This window comes from Arachis stenosperma, chromosome 1 (genome assembly GCF_014773155.1).
Source record: "Arachis stenosperma cultivar V10309 chromosome 1, arast.V10309.gnm1.PFL2, whole genome shotgun sequence".
NCBI classification, from domain to species: Eukaryota; Viridiplantae; Streptophyta; class Magnoliopsida; order Fabales; family Fabaceae; genus Arachis; species Arachis stenosperma.
In genome coordinates, this window is record NC_080377.1 from 45584869 (window position 1) to 45596256 (window position 11388).

The following is an 11388-nucleotide window of genomic DNA, read 5'->3' on the forward strand; positions in this document are numbered from 1 at the left end:
TTGCTCCCAATAGTCTTGTGGAGGAAAGGCATCCCTTGAGGTATTTCAGGGATCTCATGAGAGAGGGGTCTCTTGTGTGCTCCATCCTTTTCTTGGTGATGGGCTTGTCCTCATCAATGGGGGTATCTCCTTCTATGTCAACTCCAACTGAATAACAGGGGTGACAAATGAGATGAGGAAAGGCTAGCCTTGCCAAGGTGGAAGACTTGTCCGCCACTTTATAGAGTTCTTGGGCTATAACCTCATGAACTTCCACTTCTTCTCCAATCATGATGCTATGAATCATGATGGCCCGGTCTATAGTAACTTCGGACCGGTTGCTAGTGGGAATGATTGAGCGTTGGATAAACTCCAACCATCCTCTAGCCATGGGCTTGAGGTCATGCCTTCTCAATTGAACCGGCTTGCCTCTTGAATCTCTCTTCCATTGTGCGCCCTCTTCACATATGACTGTGAGGACTTGGTCCAACCTTTGATCAAAGTTGACCCTTCTAGTGTAAGGATGTTCATCTCCTTGCATCATGGGCAAGTTGAATGCTAATCTTACATTTTCCGGACTAAAATCCAAGTATTTCCCCCGAACCATAGTAAGATAATTCTTTGGATCCGGGTTCACACTTTGGTCATGGTTCTTGGTGATCCATGCATTGGCATAGAACTCTTGAACCATCAAGATTCCGACTTGTTGAATGGGGTTGGTAAGCACTTCCCAACCTCTTCTTCGGATCTCATGCGGATCTCTGGATATTCCCTTTTTTGAGTGAAAAGGGGACCTCGGGGATCACCTTTTTCAAGGCCACAACTTCATAGAAGTGGTCTTGATGCACCCTTGAGATGAATCTATCCATCTCCCATGACTCGGAGGTGGAAGCTTTTGCCTTCCCTTTCCTCTTTCTAGAGGTTTCTCTGGCCTTGGATGCCATAAATGGTTATGGAAAACGAAAAGCAACGCTTTACCACACCAACTTAAGGTTTGCTCGTCCTCGAGCAAAAGAAGGAAGAAGAGAGTAGAAGAAGAAGAAATGAGGAAAAGGGAGATGGCTTTGTTTTCGGCCAAAGAGGGGAAGAAGTGATGTTTAGGTTGTGTGAAAATGAAGGAATGAAGAAGGGTTTATATAGGAGAGGGGGGAGATGGGGTTCGGCCATTATGGGTGGGTTTGGGAGGGAAAGTGGTTTGAATTTGAAGGGTGAGGTTGGTGGGGTTTTATGAAGGATGGATTTGAGTGGTGAAGAGAAAGATGGATTTGATAGGTGAAGGGGTTTTGGGGAAGAGGTAGTGAGGTGATTGGTGAATGGGGAAGAAGAGAGAGTGGTGGTGGGGTAGGTGGGGATCCTGTGGGGTCCACAGATCCTGTGGTGTCAAGGAAAAGTCATCCCTGCACCAAATGTTGCTCAAAATCACGTTTTGAGCCATTTCTGGCGTTAAACGCCGGGCTGGTGCCCATTCCTGGCGTTTAACGCCAGGTTCTTGCCCTTTTCTGGCGTTTAACGCCAGTCTGGTGCCCCTTTCTGGCGTTAAACGCCCAGAATGGTGCCAGACTGGGCGTTAAACGCCCAACTGCTAGCCTCACTGGCGTTTAAACGCCAGTGAATTCTTCCTCCAGGGTGTGCTGTTTTTCTTCCTGTTTTTCATTCTGTTTTTGCTTTTTCAATGGATTTTGTGACTTCTTATGATCATCAACCTACAAAAAACATAAAATAACAAAGAGAAATATATAAAATATAATCATTGGGTTGCCTCCCAACAAGCGCTTCTTTAATGTCAGTAGCTTGACAGAGGGCTCTCATGGAGCCTCACAGATACTCAGAGCAATGTTGGAACCTCCCAACACCAAACTTAGAGTTTGAATGTGGGGGTTCAACACCAAACTTAGAGTTTGGTTGTGGCCTCCCAACACCAAACTTAGAGTTTGACTGTGGGGGCTCTGTTTGTCTCTGATTTGAGAGAAGCTCTTCATGCTTCTTCTCCATGATGATAGAGGGATATCCTTGAGCCTTAAACACATAGGATTTTTCATTCACTTGAATGATCAGTTCACCTCCATCAACATCAATCACAGCCTTTGCTGTGGCTAGGAAGGGTCTGCCAAGGATGATGGATTCATCCATGCACTTCCCAGTCTCTAGGACTATGAAATCAGTAGGGATGTAGTGGTCTTCAACTTTCACCAAAACATTCTCTACAAGTCCATGAGCTTGTTTTCTTGAGTTATCTGCCATCTCTAGTGAGATTCTTGCAGCTTGTACCTCAAAGATCCCTAGCTTCTCCATTACAGAGAGAGGCATGAGGTTTATACTTGACCCTAAGTCACACAGGGCCTTCTTGAAGGTCATGGTGCCTATGGTACAAGGTATGGAAAACTTCCCAGGATCTTGTCTCTTTTGAGGTAATTTCTGCCTAGACAAGTCATCCAGTTCTTTGGTGAGCAAAGGAGGTTCAGTCTCCCAAGTCTCATTTCCAAATAACTTGTCATTTAGCTTCATGATTGCTCCAAGGTATTTAGCAACTTGCTCTTCAGTGACATACTCATCCTCTTCAGAGGAGGAATACTCATCAGAGCTCATGAAAGGCAGAAGTAAGTCTAATGGAATCTCTATGGTCTTATTTTGAGCCTCAGATTCCCATGGTTCCTCATTGGGGAACTCAGAGGAGGTTGATGCACGCCCATTGAGGTCTTCCTCAGTGGCGTTCACTTCCTCTCCTTCCTCTCCAAATTCGGCCATATTGATGGCCTTGCACTCTCCTTTTGGATTTTCTTCTGTATTGCTTGGAAGAGTGCTTGGAGGGAGTTCAGTAATTTTCTTACTCAGCTGTCCCACTTGTGCTTCCGAATTCCTAATGGAAGACCTTGTTTCAGTCATGAAACTTTGAGTGGTTTTGATTAGATCAGAGACCATGGTTGCTAAGTCAGAGGGGTTCTGCTTAGAATTCTCTGTCTGTTGCTGAGAAGATGATGGAAAAGGCTTGCCATTGCTAAACCTGTTTCTTCCACCATTGTTGTTGTTGAAACCTTGTTGAGGTCTCTCTTGATTCTTCCATGAGAGATTTGGGTGATTTCTCCATGAAGAATTATAGGTGTTTCCATAGGGTTCTCCTAGGTAATTCACCTCTTCCATTGAAGGGTTCTCAGGATCATAAGCTTCTTCCTCAGATGAAGCATCCTTAGTACTGCCAGGTGCATTTTGCATTCCAGACAGACTTTGAGAAATCAAATTGACTTGTTGAGTCAATATCTTGTTCTGAGCCAGAATGGCATTCAGAGCATCTATCTCAAGAATTCCTTTCTTCTGACTTGTCCTATTGTTTACAGGATTCCTTTCAGAAGTGTACATGAATTGGTTATTTGCAACCATTTCAATGAGCTCTTGAGCCTCTGTAGGCGTCTTCTTCAGATGAAGAGATCTTCCAGCAGAGCTATCCAAGGACATCTTGGATAATTCAGAGAGACCATCATAGAAAATACCTATGATGCTCCATTCAGAAAGTATGTCTGAGGGACATTTTCTGATTAATTGTTTGTATCTTTCCCAAGCTTCATAGAGGGATTCTCCATCCTTCTGTCTGAAGGTTTGGACTTCCACTCTAAGCTTACTCCATTTTTGGGGTGGAAAGAACTTTGCCAAGAAGGCATTGACTAGCTTTTCCCAAGAGTCCAGGCTATCTTTAGGTTGTGAGTCCAACCATATTCTAGCTCTGTCTCTTACAGCAAAAGGGAATAGCATCAGTCTGTAGACCTCAGGGTCAACCCCATTAGTCTTGACTGTGTCACAGATTTGCAAAAACTCAGCTAAAAACTGATGAGGATCTTCCATTGGAAGTCCATGGAACTTGCAATTCTGTTGCATTAGAGAAACTAATTGAGGCTTAAGCTCAAAGTTGTTTGCTCCAATGGCAGGGATAGAGATGCTTCTCCCATAGAAGTCGGGAGTAGGTGCAGTAAAGTCACCCAGCACCTTCCTTGCATTGTTGGCATTGTTGTTGTTTTCGGCTGCCATGGGTTCTTCTTCTTTGAAGAATTCGGTCAGGTCCTCAACAGAGAGTTGTGCCTTAGCTTCTCTTAGCTTTCGCTTCAAGGTCCTTTTAGGTTCAGGGTCAGCTTCAACAAGAATGCCTTTGTCTCTGCTCCTGCTCATATGAAAGAGAAGAGAATAAGAAAATGTGGAATCCTCTATGTCACAGTATAGAGATTCCTTGAGGTGTCAGAGGAAAAAGAAAAATAGAAGAAGGAGGTAGAAGAATTCGAACTTGATTAGATAGAGTTCGAATTGTGCATCAAGAAGGAGTAGTACTCCATAAATAGAAGGATGTGGGAGGAAGAGAAGAGAATTTTCGAAAATTAATTAAAAAGATGCCAAAAACATTTTGAAAAATTGATTGATGATTTTCGAAAATTCAAGTGGAAAAGAAATCAAGTGATTTTTGAAAAAGATTTTGAAATTAGAAGTTAAAAAGATTTGATTGAAAACTATTTTGAAAAAAGATGTGATTAAAAATATATGATTGAAAAGATTTGATTTGAAAACAATTTTAAAAGATATGTTTTGAAAACAATTTTTAAAAGATTTGATTTTGAAAATTAATCACTTGCCTAACAAGAAAAGATATGATTCAAACATTAAACCTCTCTCAACAGAAAAGGTAACAAACTTGAGATGTTCAATCAAATCATTAATTGTTAGTAAGTATCTTTAAAAAAAAGGAAAGAAATTAATTTCGAAAACCTTTAATTGAAAAGATATGATTTGAAAAAGATTTGATTTTGAAAAACTTTGAAAATTTGAAAAAAAACAAAATCTTCCCCCTAGCACCATCCTGGCGTTAAACGCCCAGAATGGTATACATTCTGGCGTTTAACGCCCAAAATGCACCCTTTTTGGGCGTTAAACGCCCAACCAGGTACCCTGGCTGGCGTTTAAACGCCAGTCTGTCCTTCTTCACTGGGCGTTTTGAACGCCCAGCTTTTTCTGTATAATTCCTCTGCAGTATGTTCTGAATCTTCAATTCTTTGTATCATTGACTTGAAAAGACACAAATAAAAAATATTTTTGGATTTTTAATAATCAAAATGCAACAAGAATCAAATAACAATGCATGCAAGACACCAAACTTAGCAGTTTGTATATTACTGACACTATATGAGACACATAAACACTCAAGTCAAAAGAATTCAAAGATCAGAGTAAGAAATCATCAAGAATTACTTGAAGATCCTTAAGACACATGAATGAATGCATGAAATTGACACCAAACTTAAGATGAGACACTAAACTCAAACAAGACATATTTTTGGTTTTTATGATTTTGTAATTTTTTTTGTGCTTTTTTCGAAAATTAAGTGGAAAAAGATATCAAAATTCTTAATGAGAATTCCAGGAATCAGTGCAATGCTAGTCTAAGACTTCGGTCCAGGAATTAGACATGGCTTCACAGCCAGCCAAGCTCTCAAAGAAAGCTTCGGTCCAAAACACTAGACATGGCCAAAGGCCAGCCAAGCCTTAGCAAATCATTGCTCCAATAGCAAGATTGATAGAGATCAACAAGCTATCGTGATGATTAGTTGAAACCTCGGTCCAATAAGATTAGACATGGCTTCTCAGCCAGCCAGATTTCAACAACTCATCATGAAACTCTAGAATTCATCTTCAAGAATTTCGAAAAAAAATACCTAATCTAAGCAACAAGATGAACCGTCAGTTGTCCATACACGAACAATCCCCGGCAACGGCGCCAAAAACTTGGTGCACGAAATTGTGATCACTACTTTGTCCATATTCAAATAATCCCCGGTAATGGCTCCAAAGACTTGGTGCTCAATACCATGGCATCAACACAACTTCGCACAACTAACCAGCAAGTGCACTGGGTCATCCAAGTAATACCTTACGTGAGTAAGGGTCGATCCCACGGAGATTGTTGCTATGAAGCAAGCTATGGTCACCTTGTAAATCTCAGTCAGGCAAACTCAAATGGGTATAGTGATAAACGAATAAAGATAAAGATAGAGATAGAGGTACTTATGTATATCATTGGTGAGAGCTTCAGACAAGCGTATGAAGATGCCTTCCCTTCCGTCTCTCTGCTTTCCTACAGTCTTCATCCAATCCTTCTTACTCCTTTCCATGGCAAGCTCGTGTAGGGTTTCACCGTTGTCAATGGCTACCTCCCATCCTCTCAGTGAAAGCGATTGCATATGCTCTGTCACAGCATAGCGGAATTCAGCTGTCGGTTCTCGGTCAGGCCGGAATAAAATCCATTGATTCTTTTGCGTCTGTCACTAACGCCCCGCTTGCTAGGAGTTTGAAGCACGTCACAGTCATTCAATCATTGAATCCTACTCAGAATACCACAGACAAGGTTAGACCTTCCGGATTCTCTTGAATGCCGCCATCAGTTCTCGCCTATACCACGAAGACTCCGATTAAAGAATCCAAGAGATATTCACTAAGCCTCAGATGCTTGTAGAACAAGAATGGTTGTCAGTCACCTTGTTCATAGGTGAGAATGGTGATGAGTGTCAATCACCACCTTCATCAAGTTGAAGAACAAGTGATATCTTGGACAAAGAACAAGCGGAATTGAATAGAAGAACAATAGTAATTGCATTAATACTCGAGGTACAGCAGAGCTCCACACCTTAATCTATGGTGTGTAGAAACTCCACCGTTGAAAATACATAAGAACAAGGTCTAGGCATGGCCGAATGGCCAGCCTCCCAAATGATCTAAGATAGCATAAAACTCAAAGATAGCTACCCAGATATATCAAATACAATAGAAAAAGGTCATACTTATAGAAAACTAGTAGCCTAGGGTGTACAAAGATGGGTAAATGACATAAAAATCCACTTCCAGGCCCACTTGGTGTGTGCTTGGGCTGAGCAAATGAAGCATTTTCGTGTAGAGACTCCTCTTGGAGTTAAACGCCAGCTTTTATGCCAGTTTGGGCGTTTAACTCCCAATTAGGTGCCAGTTCCGGCGTTTAACGCTGGAATTTCTTGAGGTGACTTTGAACGCCGGTTTGGGCCATCAAATCTTGGGCAAAGTATGGACTATCATATATTGCTGGAAAGCCCAGGATGTCTACTTTCCAACGCCGTTGAGAGCGCGCCAATTGGGCTTCTGTAGCTCTAGAAAATCCACTTCGAGTGCAGGGAGGTCAGAATCCAACAGCATCTGCAGTCCTTTTCAGTCTCTGGATCAGATTTTTGCTCAGGTCCCTCAATTTCAGCCAGAAAATACCTGAAATCACAGAAAAACACACAAACTCATAGTAAAGTCCAGAAAAGTGAATTTTAATTAAAAACTAATAAAAATATACTAAAAACTAACTAGATCATACTAAAAACATACTAAAAACAATGCCAAAAAGCGTACAAATTATCCGCTCATCACTAGGGTTTACAGAAATAAGTTTAAATGCAGAAATCCACTTCCGGGGCCTACTTTGGTGTGTGCTTGGACTGAGCTTGAGCTTTACACATGCAGAGACTTCTCTTGGAGTTAAATGCCAAGTTGTAACGTATTTTTGGAGTTTAACTCTGGTTTGTAACATGTTTCTGGCATTTTACTCCAGAATGCATCATGGAACTGGCGTTGAACGCCAGTTTGCGTCATCTAAGCCCGAACAAAGTATGGACCATTATATATTGCTGGAAAGCGCTGGATGTCTACTTTCTAACGCCGTTGAGAGAGCGCCATTTAAAGTTTTGTAGCTCCATAAAATCTATTTCGAGTGCAGGGAGGTCAGAATCCAACAACATCAGCAGTCCTTTCTCAGCCTGAATCAGATTTTTGCTCATGTCCCTCAATTTCAACCAGAAAATACCTGAAATCACAGAAAAACACACAAACTCATAGTAAAGTCCAGAAATGTGAATTTTGCATGAAAACTAATGAAACCATCCCTAAAAGTAGCTAGATCCTACTAAAAACTACCCAAAAATAATGCCAAAAAGCGTATAAATTATCCGCTCATCCGGACACCTTTTGATCAATTGCTTGTATCTTTCCCAAGCTTCATAGAGGGATTCACCTTCTTTCTGTCTGAAGGTTTGGACGTCCACTCTAAGCTTGCTCAGCTTTTGAGGTGGAAAAAACATGGCCAAGAAAGTAGTAACCAATTTATCCCAAGAGTTCAGGCTTTCTCTAGGTTGTGAGTCCAACCATATCCTAGCTCTGTCTCTTATAGCAAAGAGAAAAAGCATAAGTCTGTAAACCTCGGGATCAACCCCATTGGTCTTAACAGTATCACAGATCTGCAAGAATTTAGCTAAGAACTGATGAGGATCTTCCGATGGAAGTCCATGAAACTTGTAATTCTGCTGCATTAGAGAAATTAATTGAGGATTAAGCTCAAAGTTGTTTGCTCCAATTGCAGGAATTGAGATGCTTCTTCCATAGAAGTTGGAAGTTGGTGCAGTAAAGTCACCAAGCATCTTCCTTGCATCTCCACCATTATTCTCAGGTTCGGCTGCCATGTCTGCCCCTTTTTCAAAATTTGCTGTAAGGTCCTCTCTGGAGTGTTGTGCTTTAGCTTCTCTTAGCTTCCCCTTCAGAGTCCTTTCAAGTTCAGGATCAGCTTCAACAAGACTTTCCTTATCCTTGTTCCTGCTCATATGAAAAAGAAGAGAACAAAGAGAGTAGTGGAATCCTCTGTCACAGTATAGAGATTCCTTTATATGTCAGAAGAAAAGAAGGATAGGAGCATGAGGTAGAGAAAGAAGAAGAAGAATTTGAACACAGAGGAAGAGAGAGGGTTCGAATTATTAGATGAAAAGTGTTAGTACTTAAATAAAATAAATAGAAAGAGATGAGAAAGAGAGTATTCGAATTTTAAGAAGAGGGAAAAGAAAAATATTTTTATTTTTATTTAATTAATTAAGTTAGTTTCGAAAATTTGAAAAAAAATACAAGAAAATTAAAAACTAAAACAATTAGTTAATTAAAAAGATGTTTGAAAAAGTGGTTAGTGATTTTCGAAAATTAGAAGTGGAAAAGTAGTTAGGTGGTTTTGAAAAAGATAAGAAATAGTACACTTTTTAAAATTAAAACAAACAAGTCAAGTAGTTAGTTGAAAAAGATTTGAAAATAAATTTTGAAAAGATAAGAAGTTAGAAAAAGATTTTGAAATTAAAATTTTAAAAAGATATGATTGAAATTTATTTTGAAAAAGAATTGAAAAAGTGATGCGTGAAAACTTGTCTCTCAACAAATTTTCCTTCGGCAAGTATACCGAATTGTCGTCAAGTAATAACTCACAATAGAGTGAGGTCGAATCCCACAGAGATTAACGGATTAAGCAAACAATGATTAATTGATTATCCTAGTTAGACGAATCATATTGGAGTGATAAGTAACAAGGAAATGTAAATGGCATAAAAGTAAAGAAAAGCTATAAAGTGCAGAAGAGTAAAATGGCAAGAAAAGTAAATGTAAGAACTAAAAATAAAATGAACATTGGGATTAAGAGATATTGTAATCCTCCGGATTAAGTTCATTCTCATCTCTTCCTCAATCAATGCATTCATTGATCTCCTTGGCAATCTTAAGTGATTGGATCCCAATTCCTTGGCAATCCAATTTCTCTAAGCTTGAACAATTGCCCAATTCCTTGATTTAATTGCTCATGGGAAGAGATGAAGTTTGGTCACTGATTATACCACACACATTCATAGATCAAAGTATTGGTAGGATTACATGTCACAATATCCATCCAACCCCCAACCAAATCCAATGTAAGAGAGCATTTCTAGCATGATTTCCTCATTCCTCTTCCAAGGTTCAGAGGAAATCCAAGTATGAGCAATTTCTCTTCCAAGACAATTACCCAATTGGATGAAGTTTGAAAGCTCTCTAGTAAAATCAAGAGAAAAGAAAGAAGAAGAAGAATAAGAACTACAATTGATCCATTGAATCACAATAGAGCTCTCTAACCCAATGAAAAGAGTTAGTTGATCATTGCTCTACAAAAATAGAAAAGAAAGAAAGTGCAAAAAAAGTAAAGATGAAGATTAAAACTGAAAATGAAACTTCCAAATTCATAAATGAAAAGTACAGAGAAAAGAAAGAGAAGGAAAAGAGTGTGAGGGGAGGGAGTCCGAAGACCCCTCTTCAATCCCCAATCTCCAATTCTCAATTCTCTATCCTACCTCCGCTTTTGAATGTACAAACTAAGGCCTTTATATAGGCTCTCCTAAATTACAAAATGAAATTAAAAGCAAATTACAATTAAATGAAAATCCCTATTCTAGATGCTTCTTGTGGCCTTGATTGGTTGACACTTGTGGGCTTGCTTCCTTGAGGTTGGGTGGTCCTTGAAAGAGAAGTGAATCAAGTTGAGGTCCAGGTGCTAAAGTTAGTGCTAAAGTTAGCCACACTAACGCTACAAGTGTGGTGTTAGTGCTAAAGTTATTGTGGCTAACGTTGCACTTGCTGTCCAGTTGGTGTTTTGGGGGCTTAAAAGATGCCTCTTGTTTGTGCTCTAATTTCATGCCCACTATAGAGTATTATATATCGTTGGAAAGCTCTGAATGTCAACTTTCTAACGCAACTGAAATCACCTCAATTGGATCTCTATAACTCAAGTTATGTTCCTTTGAAGTGGATATGGTCGCTGGCATAATTGCTAGCGTTAATGGAAAACGTGAGTCTCGATAACGCTAGCGACCAGGGGCTTAATATTTCCAGGTTCTGGAGCTCAACATCAATGTCCACCCCATACTATTATATATTGTTGGAAATCTCTGGATGTCTACTTTCCAACGCTTTTGGAAGTGAATCATTTGGAGCTCTACAACTCGAGTTACACTTCTTGGAAGGTGAAGAGGTAGTTGGCCTTACTACAGGTTGATATCATGTTCATCTTTGCACTTTCGGGGCAGGTTTTCTACCTCAAATTTAGTGTCAACCATGTAGTGCCATATATTCTTGAAAAGCTCTAGAATATTAATCCTACTTTCCAATGCCATTGGAATCACTTCATTTGGAGCTTTGTGGCTCAAGTTATGCGTGTTTGAAGAAGGCCTGGTCAAGCTGCCAGGTGGGACTTTTGCCCACGTTAACTACCACGTTAACTTTGTTAACGTGGAAGTTAACGTGGGTCTTTTTTGCCTCGCCAACGTTAGTGGCACTCACTTTTTCCACTAACATTGGCATCTCCCTTTCCTTCCACGTTAATTACCACGTTAACTTAGTTAACGTGGCTGTTAACGTGGGTCTTTTTGCTTCGCCAACATTAGTGTCATGCACTTTTTCCACTAACGTTGGCATATACCCCTTTCGCAAGCGTTATTGGGACTCACCTTTCCCATTAATGTTGCTTGGTGCCTTTTGTCCCTACGTTAGAGTTCACGTTAGTGTAGCTAACGTGACTCTTAACGTGGGTTTTCC

At 40.1% G+C, this 11388-nt stretch overlaps 1 non-coding gene across 1 annotated transcript; it reads left to right on the top strand.

The window, feature by feature from the left end:
- Window positions 1-3482: 3482 nt before the first annotated feature.
- On the top strand, window positions 3483-3591 carry LOC130952931 (small nucleolar RNA R71). The gene has a single exon (XR_009075110.1). It is a non-coding gene; the product is annotated as a small nucleolar RNA R71 (small nucleolar RNA).
- Window positions 3592-11388: the final 7797 nt, after the last annotated feature.